General features: G+C 46.6%; 1 protein-coding gene across 1 annotated transcript in view; it reads left to right on the plus strand.

Annotated features, from left to right (window-relative positions):
* The window catches only part of LOC122940391, a 1778572-nt gene that overhangs the window by 878030 nt on the left and 884782 nt on the right, over positions 1 to 15760 (plus strand). The gene's annotated exons all lie outside the window — the stretch shown is intronic.

Here is a 15760-nt window from a genome sequence, read left to right on the forward strand (position 1 = left end):
ACAGTAGGTGCGGGTGAAGCAGGTCGTGGCGGTATAGAGGCAGCAGGGTCACTGGTTGTAGGCTTGTCTGAAGAGGTGGGTTTTCAGGTTTCTTTTGAAGGATTCCACTGTAGGTGAGAGTCTGATATGTTGGGGTAGCGAGTTCCAGAGTATGGGGGATGCACGGGAGAAATCCTGGAGTCGATTGTGGGAAGAGGCAATAAGAGGAGAGGAGAGAAGGAGGTCTTGTGAGGATCGGAGAGTGCGTGTGGGGGTGTATCGGGAAATTAGCTCAGAGATGTAGGGAGGGGACAGGTTATGGACGGCCTTGTATGTATTTGTAAGTACTTTGAAGTGAATTCGTTGGGCAATGGGGAGCCAGTGAAGGGATTGGCAAAGGGGAGAGGCAGAGGAATAATAGGGTGAGAGGTGGATTAGTCGGGCAGCAGAGTTGAGGATAGATTGGAGGGGTGCGAGAGTGCTAGATGGAAGGCCACAGAGGAGAATGTTGCAGTAGTCTAGGCGGGAGATAATAAGGGCATGTACAAGTATTTTCGCAGATTCAAAGTTAAGGAAAGCGCGGATGCGGGAGATGTTTTTGAGTTGGAGACGGCAGGTGGTGGAAAGGGCTTGGATGTGCGGTCGGAAGGAAAGGGCAGAATCCAAGATCACTCCAAGGCAGCGGGCTTTGTTGACTGGGGATAGTGTGCAGCCATTGATCGTGATAGATAGGTCTGTAGGGGGGGTTGAACAAGATGGGGGAAAGATTATGAATTCTGTCTTATCCATGTTAAGTTTAAGAAAGCGAGAGGCGAAGAAGGATGATATAGAAGATAGACATTGTGGGATTCTAGATAGTAAGGTGGTGATGTCTGGACCAGAGAGGTAGATTTGTGTGTCATCAGCGTAGGAGTGATACTGAAAGCCATAGGACTCTATGAGCTGTCCCAGGCCAAAAGTGTAGATAGAGAAGAGCAGGGGTCCTAGGACAGAGCCTTGCGGGACACCAACAGAGAGGGAATGAGACGAGGAGGTGGTGCGGGAGTGGGAGACGCTGAATGTCCGGTCTGTGAGGTATGATGTGATCCAGGAGAGGGTTCTGTTTTCCCAGACTCTCCATGGTGGGAGGAAGGAGGATCAGGGTGAGGATTGTGTTGTTGACCAGACTCTTGGCTACTGAGACTGGACTTGGTGGAAGACAGGGTGGTGCTTAACAGACTGGAAGCATTATCTGCTGCAATCCAACCGACCACCTGGTCGCACTGGTCTGACTTCAAGAGTGGTGTCCTGCGCCCCCCTGAAAACTGGGACATGAAGTTAAGTATTGAGGATGATTGTTTTTCTTGTGCTCTGGAAGCAGGCACAGTTTCACCGCGCCCAGGGCCATGGCCTCTGCGTGCACCATTAGCATCACTGCCCCTTCCCCGTCCCTTACTGCTCGCCTTCTTCATATTAAATGTTATATATGCTTGAAAGTATGTCACACGTGCACGTGGGATGTGCAAACTTTACACAGGAGATGTGGCGCGGATTATTTAACTGTCCGCAGCGGACACCGTCTATTGAAAAAGTACACTGTATGTCACTGATAAATTTTTGAACCACACACGTTACACTGCAGACATGCCCCTGGTAATCTAGCAACTGACCCAAGAGAGAGTCAACAGAACCACCCCAAATATGCACATCCAACAATCCAAATTTATCAAAAAGTATAAAGTTTATTAGACATACCAACAAAAACGGTTTAAAAATGTATACAATTTAGAACAGTGTGCGGTATACATGAATACAACCGACACACACAGGTCCACTAAGTGCCACAATGAAGCATATACAATATATACCAGCACATGAAATATACAATGACCATCATCAAGCAAATGAAAAAGTAAGATGAGACCATGAAAAATACAAGCAAACCAGAGTAAAGTCTGAAATATATGGAAGTCAAACCTAAATGAGTCGCTGGTGTAGTGGACCTGTAAGATTAAGAACGCACCCAACGCGTATCGCCGGACCAACCCGGCTTCCTCAGGAGTAAGAGACCAAATGTTGGGTTTGTCAGGTTTATAAAGGGTAACTCATGCAATTTACATAAGGTTCACCTGTGCAGCAAGACGCTGTCAGCAATCAAAGGGTGTATTAGGTCATTTGTGAACGGAAACCGGAAGTGCAGGTCACATGATCGGCTGGTGGAACGCATATGCGTTCCACCAAGAAAACCATAGTGATATCTGATTGTCGTAATGATTATTTTAATTTCTTATGTTTTGTTTGGTGCCCCATTGGAGCGAATATCAATAAGGGCAAGTAATGCCCCATATTCGAATTTTAACAATTATTATTATACATTGAATTTCTAAACAAATTAGCGAATGAATGCAGACCCTGGCTATGCGGCTCAAAGTCCCGGATGTACATAACACGTGACCAGACATGAAGCCGCAATGAAACGCATGGTGGAACGCATCGTGCGTCCCACAGAAATCAAAGATCGCACGATGCGGCCCCCACGCGAAAGAGCGGTGTTCCGGCCATGCCTGGTCATAGGCAGGGGACCATGGATAAATACATAGGTGAGGCAATGTAGACAATTTGTATGGCAATGATATACCGGATGTGTAAATCACATGACCGGAAGTTCAGAGCCACAATGAAACGCATGTTGGAACGCATCCTGCGCTCCACAGAGGATCGTGGAGCGCACAGTGCATTCAACATACTAGAAAAAGAGGTAAGTGTATGTCACTGTCCGCAGCGGACACTGTATATTGAAAAGTACACTGGATGTCAGTGGCCGATTAGACGTTATTTAGCGCAGGATGCGCTAAAAATATATATTGCTGCTGTCACACACAATAGTCCTTACAAGGACTTTTGGGTCTCTGGAATGTTTTTCTTATAAAAATAGTTTAAAATCATTCCCTACACTGTCCCTTCCTATGCTCAGCTCTCCTTGACTAGCTTTATAGCACCTGATGACGCGTTCCAGCCAGCCAATCACTGTGATGCCAGTAGCCAACATGGCTATGGCATTACAGTGCGTGCCAGTACCTGCCTGCACATTTATTGGCTGCTTAGCTTAGCTCGGCCAAGTACCGCCATGTGCCGGTCATCGAGATGTCCGAGCTGAACTGCTGTTCGGCCGAGCATGCTTGATCAACACTAATGGACATTAATACATTGTTCTCTGTGGTCACCACTAAAACTGTACCCTCATTCATTTCCGAATTTTCTGATGTATTTTCTGAGAGTATTAATCAGGAGTTACCTCCACAACGGGAGTATGTCTGTCCCGTCAATCTTAATCCCGGAGCTAAACTGCCCAAATCTTGGTTGTATAATCTTTCGGAACCCGAAAGAAAGGCCATGTGAGTGTATATCACCAAGAGTTTGGCAAAGGAACATATCAGACCATCCAAGTCCCCAGTGGATGCTGGATGTTCTCTAAATTGGATCTTAGGGGGGCATATAATCTGGTAAGGACCAAGGAGGGGGATGAGTGGAAGACTGCATTTAATACCCCTGAGGGTCATTTTGAAAATCTGGTCATGCCCTTTGGGTTAACCAATGCTCCAGCGGTTTTTCAACACTTTGTCAATGACCTCTTTCATCATCTGGTGGGGAAGTTTGTCATTGTATATCTTGATGACATACTAATTTATTTGCCAAATATGGACACTCATCAGGTTCATGTGAGACAGGTGTTACAGATCTTAAGAGAGAATAAGTTGTATGCCGAGATGGAGAAGTGTGTATTTGTTGTTTAGGAAGTGCAATTTCTGGGTTACCTGCTCTCATCCTCATGTTTTCGTATAGATCCCGAGAAGGTCTGTGCCGCTTCGACCCAAAATTCTGAAAGCGCTTATGCGGTTTTTGGGGTTCACCAACTACTACCGTAAATTAATCTTGAACTATTCATCGGTGGTTAAACCTTTAACAGACATGACTAGAAAAGGTGTTGATATTTCTATCTGGTCTGATGCGGCATTACAAACCTTTTCTGCTATGAAGGAATGTTTCGCTTCGGCCCCAATTCTGGTGCAACCGGACATGTCTCAGCCATTCATTGTAGAGGTTGACGCGTCTGAGGTAGGGTTGGGAGCAGTTCTGTTGCAGGGTCCTTCACCTAGTAAATGGCGCTCATGTGCTTTTTTCTCTAAAAAACTCTTGACTGCCGAAAGAAATTATGATGTGGGTAATAGAGAACTGCTTGCCATTAAGTTGGCTTTTGAGGAATGGCACCATTAGTTTGAAAGAGCAATTCATCCTATTACGGTGATTACAAACATCTGGCTTATCTGGGGACGGCTAAACGACTGAACCCAAGACAGGCCAGATGGTCGCTGTTTTTCAACAGATTTAACTTTAATGTTACCTACCACCTGTCATGGATGTCGTAGGGGAGAAACACTGATAAGACAACAAGAGGGAAGGGGAAAGACACTAGGCCTCACCGCTAGGGAAGGAAAAGGGTCACCACCTATAAAACCCTGCTCCTGGCCCTAACTCCTAACCGCATTTGCACCCATCGATGGTAGAGATGCCCATGCACAAGAACCTAGAGACCCTGGAGACCCTTGAATGCCCTAAAGGTAATGACAGGGCAGAGACAACATGTTCTTTCCAAGGTGAAGAAACAAGCGTATCGCTAAGGCCTAGTTAACAACAACCAAAGGGATAAGACAAAACAAGACAAGCGGAACACTTAACTTCTGAGGATGATGGAGGAATAGGAACACAATAGAACCACACACACCAGCTTTTCCAAAACCAAATGAATCTATCCAGAGCAAGAAGCGCTGGATAAAGCCAGACTAAATAGGGAGAGGTAATGGTCACATGATCCGCACCTGAACAGGAGGCATGGGCACACCAGCAACACACAAAGTCAAACCAAAATCCAATCACTTATGTGAAGCCAGTCTTTCAGACCTTCTAACACCTGTCCTGGGTGTGACACTGCCCTGGGGTTAAGAACGTTAAGGCAGATGCTATGAAGTGCAGCTTTTCTGGGGGGAAGAATGATTCTAAAGATCCTAGTCCTATTTTGTCTGAAGGGGTAGCTATATCCACCCTATATCCTGACCTTGAGGCAAAGGTGTTAGAGGCCCACGAAGATGCACCAGACTCTTGTCCTCCGGGGAAATTGTTTTTTTCCAAATTACGTCACAAGGTATTTGAGGAACATCACTGTACGGTACTTTCTCTGCACCGTGGGAGTAGATCCACTGTTGACTTAATCTCTCGTAGATTTTGGTGGCCGGGGTTGGTGGGTGTGTTGAGGACTATGTGTCAGCCTGTTGTACCTGTGCACGAGCTAAGGTGACACATACTTGGCCTTCCAGATCTCTGCTTCCGTTGCCCATCCCGTCCAGACCTTGGACTCTTCGAGAAAGACCGTGATTCTGGTGGTAGTCGATTGTTTTAGTAAAATTGCACATTTTATAGCATTACCAAGTCTCCCCAATGCTAAAACTCTTGCACAGGTGTTTGTCGACAACATCGTGAAACTACATGGCATTCCCTCTGATGTGGTGTCTAATAGAGGGACTCCGTTTTTTCCCCCAGATTCTGGAAAGCATTCTGTACTCGTCTGGGGGTACAATTGTCCTTTTCTTCTGCTTTTCATCCTTAGTCGAATGGACAGACTGAACGCTCTAATGAGAATCTGGAGACTTACTTGATATGTTTTGTTTCAGAGAATCAGGAAGACTGGTCTTCATTTTTAGCGTTAGTTGAGTTTGCCATAAATAACCGTAGATAGGAGTCCACTAATAAGTCACAGTTTTTGGGGGAATATGGGTTCCATCCACAGTTTGGCATATTTTCTGGTGCTCAAACTTCCGGCATTCCTGAGGAGGAACGATTTTCCTCTTCTTTGTCTTCTATTTGGCGGTAAATTCAAAATAGCCTGAAAAAAAATGGGCAACAGGTATAAGTGTGTGGCTGACAGGAGACGTATGAGTGGTCCAGACCTGAGAGTGGGTGATTTTGTGTGGCTGTCCACAAGAAACATTAAGCTTAAGGTACCTTCTTGGAAGTTGGGCCCAAGTTTTATTGGTCCATAGAAGAGAACTGCCATTGTTAACCCTGTAGCCTTCCATCTTGAACTTCCTCAGGCTTTAAAAATCCATAACGTATTTCATAAGTAGTTGTTAAAGAAATGTGTCGAACCTGTTGAGCCGTCCTCCTTGCCTCCCCACTCCTCCTTGCCTCCCCACTCATGGTTTAGAATTTCAAATCAGCAGGATTGTGGACTCCCGGGTTCTCCCTAGATCCCTCCAGTATCTCGTCCACTGGAGATGGACCAGAGGAGAGGATGTGGGTTAAAGCAGCCAATTTTAATGCTAGTCGCCTGGTGAGAGCTTTTCACAGAGCTCATCCTGATAAGGTCGGTCCTGGGTGCCCAGAGGTCACTTGTAGAAGGGGGTTACTGTGACGGTCCCGCATGTGAAAGATGTCAGGAGATCAGGGAGACTGGCTGAGCAGGGAGGAATCTAACTGCCTCTTTGATTACTCCTGATTCAGCGATGCTGGTCTTGACCACTCCCCCTGTTTCACATGTAGCATAATGATTTTACACCTCTCCTATTTAGGGTCCATTCACACGTTCGTGGAATGGGTCCGCATCCATTCCGCAATTGTGCAGAACCGGTGCGGACCTATTCATTATCTATAGGGACTGAATGGATGGGGATCGCACACTATGTGCTTTCCGCATCCGCATGTCCGGAGAGCGCCCCTAAATAAATATAACATGTCCTATTCTTGTCCGCAATTATAGGCAGTTCTATGGGGGTGCCGGCCGGGTGTATTGCGGATCCCCCATAACAGTGCCCCCCAATAACAGTGTCATCCACAGTGTCCCCAAAACAGTGACATCTACAGAGACCCCCAAAACAGTGTCATCCACAGTGCTCCCCTATAACAATTTCATCCACAGTGCTCCCCTATAACAATTTCATCCACAGTGCCCCCCATAACAACTTCATCCACAGTGCCCCCCCATAACAACTTCATCCACAACGCCCCCCATAACAATGTCATCAACAGTGCTTCCCCATAAGTGTCATCCACAGCGCTCCCCCATAACAATGTCATCTACAGTGCCCCCCATAACAATGTCATCCACAGCGCCCCATAACAATGTCATCCACAGTGCCCCCCATAAGCTTCATCCACAGCACCCCATAACAATGTCATCCACAGTGCCCCCCCATAAGTGACATCCACAGTGCCCCCATAACAATGTCATCCATAGCTTCCCCCATAATGTCATCCACAGTGCCCCCCAAAACAGTGTCATCCACAGCGCTCCCTTATAACAGTGTCATCCACAGTTCCCCCTCTATAACAATGTCATCTACAGCTTCACGCATAACAATGTCATCCACAGCACCGCCATAACAGTGACATCCACAGCGCCTCCATAACAGTGACATCCACAGTGTCCAAATAACAATGTCATCCACAGCGCCCCATAACAGTGACATCCACAGTGCCCCCATACAATGTCATCCACAGCGCCCCCATAACAGTGACATCCACAGTGTTAAATGAATTCGCCCACTGATCTCACACTGCCAACACACAGAGGGTGATGCCCCACATCATATACATTTCAGTTCAGCCCGGCCCAAATTAATGTAACCCTTTAAAAACACCAGTTACTTATTGAAATCGGTGACAGTGTCCATCTCTCCACTTTGCTGACAGTTCTTGTGCCCAGAACCTGTTTGGGCTGAACTCCCCTGCATATGGTGTGAGATCAGTGCCTGAATTCATTTCAGTCTTTAAATCACACTTTTCTGCCCATTTTGTGCCCGTCTTTTGTATTTTAATGCGACTTTCATCTGATTTCCCCTCGTAGCGCTCACTGCAACTTTTGAATAAGAAACCAACTTCAGCCTTATGTCCTGTATTTATATATCCTTGGGGGTGTGATCCTCATCTTGTAGTGCCACTCATTTTTATCCAGTCATGTTTTTAGTGATTTTTAGAAAAGTAGGAATTTTTATGTTTTGGGCGTTCCAGTCCCCTGCTCCAGTCCAAGTCTCTGAGATATCCTGGACATGTCTTCTATATAGTGCCCCCTGCTCCAGTCCACATCTGAGATCTCCTGGATATGTCTTCTATATAACGCCCCCTGCTCCAGTCCACATCTGAGATCTCCTGGATATATTGTGTATATAACGCCCCCTGCTCCAGTCCACATCTGAGATCTCCTGGATATGTCTTCTATATATTGCCCCCTGCTCCAGTCCACATCTGAGATCTCCTGGATATTGTCACGACCATGGTCATGGTCGTGACTCCTGAACCTGCACGCTGTTGCCTACGGTCTGGTTTGGTTGTTCAACCACAGGTGAGGGCCGCTAGTATGTTGCTTCACTTGTGGTTGCCGCTGGCAACATAAGGAATGTGGCAGTAGAGCAGCTGGAGCTGGTTGCTAGGCTGCTCGCTGTCATAGCATGCGGTTGTCTCAGGCAACTTGTGTTATATGTGTGCACTTTCCCTGTTTGGTGTGCACGGGGTTTATTTGTGTGTTCACTTCCCCATTAAGTTGCTGTCTTCCCTTGCCTGGTTTTGGAAGGGTTAATTCCCTTCTTTCTCTGTGAACACTGGGTGTGTCTGAGTGTGGGTGTGGTTACTTGGGGCTATTTAGCTCCTGCTGATGCCAGTATCTGAGGGGGTACTTCAGCCATGGTTAGCTGGAGTCATCCTCCTGGTTATTTACCATCTGCCAGTGAGGGCCACCCTTGTGGTCATAAGTATAAGTTATTTATGATGTTATTTTATGTTTATGTGGTGTTTATTATTACTGCGGCTATGGATCTGGGTTCCTGTGTGTTTATGTGTGTGTGCTGTGTCCCTTTATGTTTGGGTGTGGACACAAGCTTGTGAGCATGGGATCCAGTCAGTGTGTCTGTGGCAGGTAGGTGTGGAAGTGCTTTTCACCCTCCTGCCATATCCATGGGTTGTTCATGTTTCTACCCCTTTGCAGCTTGGCCAGTTTAGACTCCTGTCTGTCCGTATCCAGGAGGAACAGGTTGTCTACCCAGCTCCTAGCTCAGGGATCTGCGGAGGGTTAGTAGGGATCCGAGGTTCCTGAGTATGAGCCCTCCTACCATGAAGGTCGGCTGATACAGCTAGGACTCAGGGTCAGATTAGGGATGCGCTAGGAGGCGACCTGCTCCCTAACTCTGTTGTCCAGTTCAAGCAGCTTCCACTTTACTTAGCATCACAAGGATTAGAGTTACCCCCACTCTAATCCGTGACAGATATATTGTGTATATAACGCCCCCTGCGCCAGTCCACATGTCACAACCAGACAGCTGAGATGCTTTGACAGAGGCCTTTCAGAACCTCCTCCTTGAGTTTTCTTTGTTGTGGTATTCAGTTCCTCATCTCGTTAGCCTCTCTCAGCTGTCATGTAGTTGGACTGATTGCTTCCCTTTAAATTCCTCCCCATAATGCTTTACTGGGCGGCTTATACTTCTTCCTGGAGTGTGTGTGCATGCTGATCCTGTTTCCCAGTCTGCTACAAAGTTAAGTGCTGTACATTTATCTGTTATTTTCTGTTTGCTGGATCCCAGGTGACCCTGACTCCCTCCGTGTCTGGTGTAGGGAGCCGGTGGTCGTGTCCCCTCACTATTGTAGGGTGTTCAGGGGTTATATAGTCGAGGTACGTGGATATGCAACCATCCACCTTTGGGATCTTTGCATAGGCTGAGCAGCCAGGGAAAGTGCGAGGTCTTGTGCAGGGGTCTCCCTTTTGGTTCCTTAGCTTTGGATCCAGTGAGTCATATATGCATGTTGCATTGTCTTGTTTCCTGTACACCGTCCGTGACATTATAAGCCGCCAAAACCATCTCAAGCATGGATCCGGTTTCACTTTTGGCTGAACGCCTTCAGGGTCTTTCATTGGAGGTAGCTGATCTCCGCAGGACTTTTTCTCAGCTTCAAGTGACCGGTTCAGCTGCCGTTCATGGAGTTTGTTCTGAGCCTAAGATCTCGCTCCCGGATACGTTTTCCCGGGGGTAGTGAGAATTTTGTGCGTTTTAGAGAGGCTTGCAAACTCCATTTTCGCCTTCTTCCCCATTCCTCTGGTGATGAGGAACGGAGGGTGGAGATCATTATATCGCTGCTCAGGGGTAACGCTCAGTCCTGGGCCTTTTCGCTGCCGGAGGGGGCACGGCCCCTCCGTTCAGTGGATGAATTCTTTTTAGCCCTGGGTCAGATATATGATGATCCGGATCGTATTGCTCTGGCTGAGTCTAGACTATGTCTATTATGCCAGGGTAAACAATCCGCAGAGATATACTGCTCAGAATTTCGGAGATGGGCAGCTGATACTGGTTGGGATGATGCTGCACTCCGAAGTCAATTTTGCCATGGTCTTTCAGAGGGATTGAAAGATGCATTTGCCTTTCATGAAAGGCCTATTTCCTTGGACTGTGCTATGTCTCAGGCCGTTCGTATTGACAGGCGTCTTAGAGAGAGAGGAGAGATCTCTCCTTCCTGTCATACTCAGTCCCAGGACAGTGCAGCGGTCCCAGGGGGACCAGGGGTCTCAGTCGCTGTCAGCCCCTTCTGAGCAGGAGCCCATGCAGCTGGGGTTGATTGCTTCTGACAATAGAAGATTCAGCTCGCATGGGAGGGTTTGTTTTTGTTGTGGAGGTATAAATCATTTGGCAAATGTTTGTCCCTCTAGGAGATTCAGGCAGTTCTCTGGGAGTAATAAAGAAACAAAGAGGAAAAAATCTTTTAAAAATGTTCCGTCTGTTACTATTGGCAGGGTTGAGACGGAAATTGAAGGTTTTCCGTTTGCTTGTAGTTCCCGTTTTGTCCTGCCTGCTAGGGTGGCGCTAGAGAGCAAGAGCATTTTTTGTGAGATTTTTGTGGATAGTGGAGCAGCGGTCAATCTCATTGATAGTCAATTTGCAATAACTCATGGTTTCCAGGTGTGCACTTTGGGAAAGGATATTCCTGTTTTTGCTATTGATTCCGCTCCACTTTCTCAGAAATCATTAAAGGGCATAGTTCACAATATCCGTTTAATTGTGAGTGATGCTCATGTTGAGGATGTGTCATGTTTCGTCCTTAGCGGTTTGCCTACTCCTCTAGTGTTGGGGCTACCCTGGCTCACTAAACATAATCCCACCATTGATTGGCAAGCGAGGGAAATAAATGGTTGGAGTGACTTTTGCAGAGAGAATTGCCTCACGACATCTGTTTCTGAGGTTGCTACTAAGACTGTACCATCTTTTCTCTCTGAATTTTCGGATGTCTTCTCTGAGAGTGGAGTTCAGGATTTGCCCCCGCACAGGGAGTACGATTGCCCTATTAATCTCATCCAAGGCGCCAAGCTGCCTAAATCTCGTTTATACAATCTTTCCCAACCTGAAAGGATCGCTATGCGTGCTTATATCTCTGAGAGTCTGAGAAAAGGACACATACGACCCTCGAAGTCACCTGTTGCCGCTGGTTTTTTCTTTGTTAAGAAAAAAGATGGTTCTTTAAGACCTTGTCTGGATTTCAGGGAGCTGAACAGTATCACTATTCGTGACCCTTATCCGCTTCCTCTGATCCCGGACCTGTTTAACCAGGTTGTTGGGGCTAAAGTCTTTTCCAAATTAGATCTAAGAGGGGCATACAACCTGGTCAGAGAAGGAGACAAATGGAAGACGGCCTTCAATACCCCTGAGGGCAATTTTGAAAATTTGGTTATGCCTTTTGCTTTGATGAATGCCCCAGCCGTTTTTCAGCATTTCGTGAACAGCATTTTTTATCATTTGATGGGAAAATTTGTATTAGTGTATTTGGATGACATTTTGATTTTTTCTCCTGATTTCAAAACTCATAAGGAACATTTACGTCAGGTCTTGCTCATTCTGCGGGAGAATAAATTATATGCGAAACTGGAAAAATGTGTGTTTGCGGTTCCAGAAATTCAATTTCTGGGGTTTCTTCTCTCCGCTTCTGGTTTTCGCATAGACCCCGAGAAGGTCCGCGCTGTGCTTGAGTGGGAGCTTCCTGAGAATCGGAATGCGCTGATGCGTTTTTTGGGCTTTGCCAATTATTACAGGAAGTTTATTTTGAATTATTCCTCTATTGTTAAACCACTCACTGATATGACCAGAAAGGTCTTCTTGGTCGGTAGAGGCGCGTAAGGCTTTTTCTAATATCAAGAAGAGTTTTGCTTCCGCTCCCATCTTGGTGCAACCTGATATTTCTTTACCCTTCATAGTTGAGGCTGATGCTTCTGAGGTGGGCGTGGGTGCGGTCTTGTCTCAGGGTTCCTCTCATGCCAAATGGTGACCGTGTGCATTTTTCTCAAAAAAACTCTCCTCCGCAGAGAGAAATTACGATGTGGGAGATAGGGAGTTGTTGGCCATCAAGTTGGCTTTTGAGGAATGGCGCCATTGGCTGGAGGAAGCCAGACACCCTATTACCGTGTTTACTGACCATAAAAATCTGGCCTACTTGGAGTCAGCCAAGCGTCTGAACCCGAGACAGGCCAGATGGTCTTTGTTCTTTTCAAGATTTAATTTTGTTGTCACGTTCCGCCCTGGAGTTAAGAATGTGAAGGCAGATGCCCTGTCACTTTGTTTTCCGGGAGGCAGGAATTTGAGTCGGTTGAGGGTTTTGTGGCAGCCTGCGAGACTTGCGCTCGTGCCAAAGTCCCTCATTCACGGCCATCAGGTCCTCTCCTTCCCTTACCCATTTCTTCCCGTCCTTGGACACATCTGTCCATGGACTTCATAATGGACCTGCCTCGTTCCTCGGGGAAGACTGTGATTCTGGTGGTGGTGGACCGTTTTAGCAAAATGGTGCATTTCATCCCTTTTCCTGGTTTGCCCAATGCTAAGACGCTGGCGCAGGCATTTATTGATCACATTGTCAAATTGCACGGTATTCCTTCAGACATAGTCTCTGATAGGGGCACGCAGTTTGTTTCCAGATTCTGGAAGGCTTTCTGTTCTCGCTTGGGGGTTCGGTTGTCATTCTCTTCTGCTTTCCACCCGCAGTCGAATGGCCAGACAGAGCGCGTCAATCAGAATCTGGGGACATATCTGCGCTGTTTTGTGGCGGAGAATCAAGAGGATTGGTGTTCTTTTTTGTCCCTTGCTGAGTTTGCTTTAAATAACCGTCGTCAGGAGTCCTCTGATAAGTCACCATTTTTTGGTGCATATGGGTTTCATCCGCAGTTTGGGACTTTCTCGGGAGAGGGGTCTTCTGGTTTACCTGATGAGGACAGATTCTCCTCGTCTTTGTCATCTATTTGGCAAAAGATTCAGGATAATCTAAAGAGCATGAGTGAGAGATATAAGCGTGTGGCAGATGAGACGTGTGCTTGGTTCGTACCTGAATGTTGGTGATCTGGTGTGGTTGTCTACCAAGAATATCAAATTGAAGGTTCCCTCCTGGAAGTTGGGTCCTAGGTTTATTGGGCCTTACAAAATCCTGTCTGTCATCAATCCTGTTGCCTACCGTCTTGATCTTCCTCAGACTTGGAAGATCCATAATGTTTTTCATAAGTCCTTATTGAAACCTTATGTTCAACCCATTGTACCCTCGCCTTTGCCTCCTCCTCCGATTATGGTTGATGGGAATCTTGAATTTCAGGTCTCTAGGATTGTGGATTCTCGTCTTGTCCACGGTTCTCTTCAGTACCTTGTTCATTGGGAGGGTTATGGTCCTGAGGAGAGTCTCATCAGGGCTTTCCATAGGTCCCATCCTGAGAAGGTGGGTTCTGAGTGTCCGGAGTCCACTCGTAGAGGGAGGGGTACTGTCACAACCAGACAGCTGAGAAGCTCTGACAGAGGCTTTTCAGAACCTCCTCCTTGAGTTTTCTTTGTTGTGGTATTCAGTTCCTCATCTCGTTAGCCTCTCTCAGCTGTCATGTAGTTGGACTGATTGCTTCCCTCTAAATTCCTCCCCATAATGCTTTACTGGGCGGCTTATACTTCTTCCTGGAGTGTGTGTGCATGCTGATCCTGTTTCCCAGTCTGCTACAAAGTTAAGTGCTGTACATTTATCTGTTATTTTCTGTTTGCTGGATCCCAGGTGACCCTGACTCCCTCCGTGTCTGGTGTAGGGAGCCGGTGGTCGTGTCCCCTCACTATTGTAGGGTGTTCAGGGGTTATATAGTCGAGGTACGTGGATATGCAACCATCCACCTTTGGGATCTTTGCATAGGCTGAGCAGCCAGGGAAAGTGCGAGGTCTTGTGCAGGGGTCTCCCTTTTGGTTCCTTAGCTTTGGATCCAGTGAGTCATATATGCATGTTGCTTTGTCTTGTTTCCTGTACACCGTCAGTGACACCACATCTGAGATCTCCTGGATATGTCTTCTATATAACGCCCCTGCTCCAGTCCACATCTGAGATGTCCTGGATATATTGTGTATACAACGCCCCTGTTCAAGTCCACATCTCTGAGATCTCTTGGATATGTCTTCTATATAATGCCCCCTGCTCCAGTCCACATCTGAGATCTCCTGGATATATCGTGTATATAACGCCTCCTGTTCAAGTCCACATCTCTGAGATCTTTTTGATATGTCTTCTATATAATGTCCCGTGCTCCAGTCCATAACGCTGAGATCTCCTGGATATGTCTTCTATATAACTCCCCCTGCTCCAGTCCATGTCTCTCACATCTCCTGGATATGTCTTCTATATAATGCCCCCTCCTCCAGTCCATACCTCTGAGATCTCCTGGATATGTCTTCTATATAATGCCCCCTGCTCCAGCCCACTTCTCTGATATCTCCTGGCTATGTCTTCTATATAACTGTCACAGATAGAGTGTGGGAAGAAGACTCGCACCGAAAGGGGACAGGAACTAGGCCTGGAAACTAGGGTAAAGGAAAAGGTCACCTCCTAGGAAAGCCCTGACTACCTATCAATATGAGCTGACCTCGATGGTAGGAAAGCTCATACACAGGAACCTTGAGCCCTACAAAACCCTGCAAGGCCCTGAAATAGTGTAAGAGCATGAGAGACGACCCATTCCTCCACTAGATTGATGAACAGGAGTCTCGCTCAGGCCTAAATACAAACAACAGGGAAATTTAACAATCAATATACAAATAGGGAAGACAAGACTTAGCTTCAATGAGAACAACAGCAGCATCAGGAGCTCAGCAGAGATCCAAACAACCAGTTAGCTTGAAATCCAGGGAGAGAAACTATAAATCGCTTCCCTTAGAGGGAGAGACAGCACTAAATAGGCAAGGTCAGATGACCAAATATACAACACCTGAAGCAAGGGGTGTGGCCAAACAACAACAAATTCCCAATTGATCTACAAGGAACTTGTAAGATCAACATGTTGCCAGTTTTTCTGATCTCCTGACACCTGTCATAGGAACGTTCATGACAATAACATCCCCTGCTCCAGTCCACATCTCTGAGATCTCCTGGATATTTCTTCTATATAACCTCCCCTACTTCAGTCACTGTCTCAGATCTCCTGGATATATCTTCTATATAACGCCCCCTGCTCCAGTACACATCTCAGATCTCCTGGATATGTCTTCTATATAACGACCCCTGCTCCAATCCTTGTTTCTGAGACCTCCTGTATATGTTTTCTATATAATGTCTCCTGCTCCAGTCCATGTCTCTGAGATCTCCTGGATATGTCTTCTATATAACACCCCCTGTTCCAGGCTTTTTTTGTACCTGAGGAAGGCCGCCCTTGAAATGCATTATATACTAGAACCAATCTCTTGGGTTTTGTATTTTATGTTATTATCTTTAGGCTGGT

This window comes from Bufo gargarizans, chromosome 6, assembly GCF_014858855.1.
Source record: "Bufo gargarizans isolate SCDJY-AF-19 chromosome 6, ASM1485885v1, whole genome shotgun sequence".
Lineage (NCBI taxonomy): Eukaryota > Metazoa > Chordata > Amphibia > Anura > Bufonidae > Bufo > Bufo gargarizans.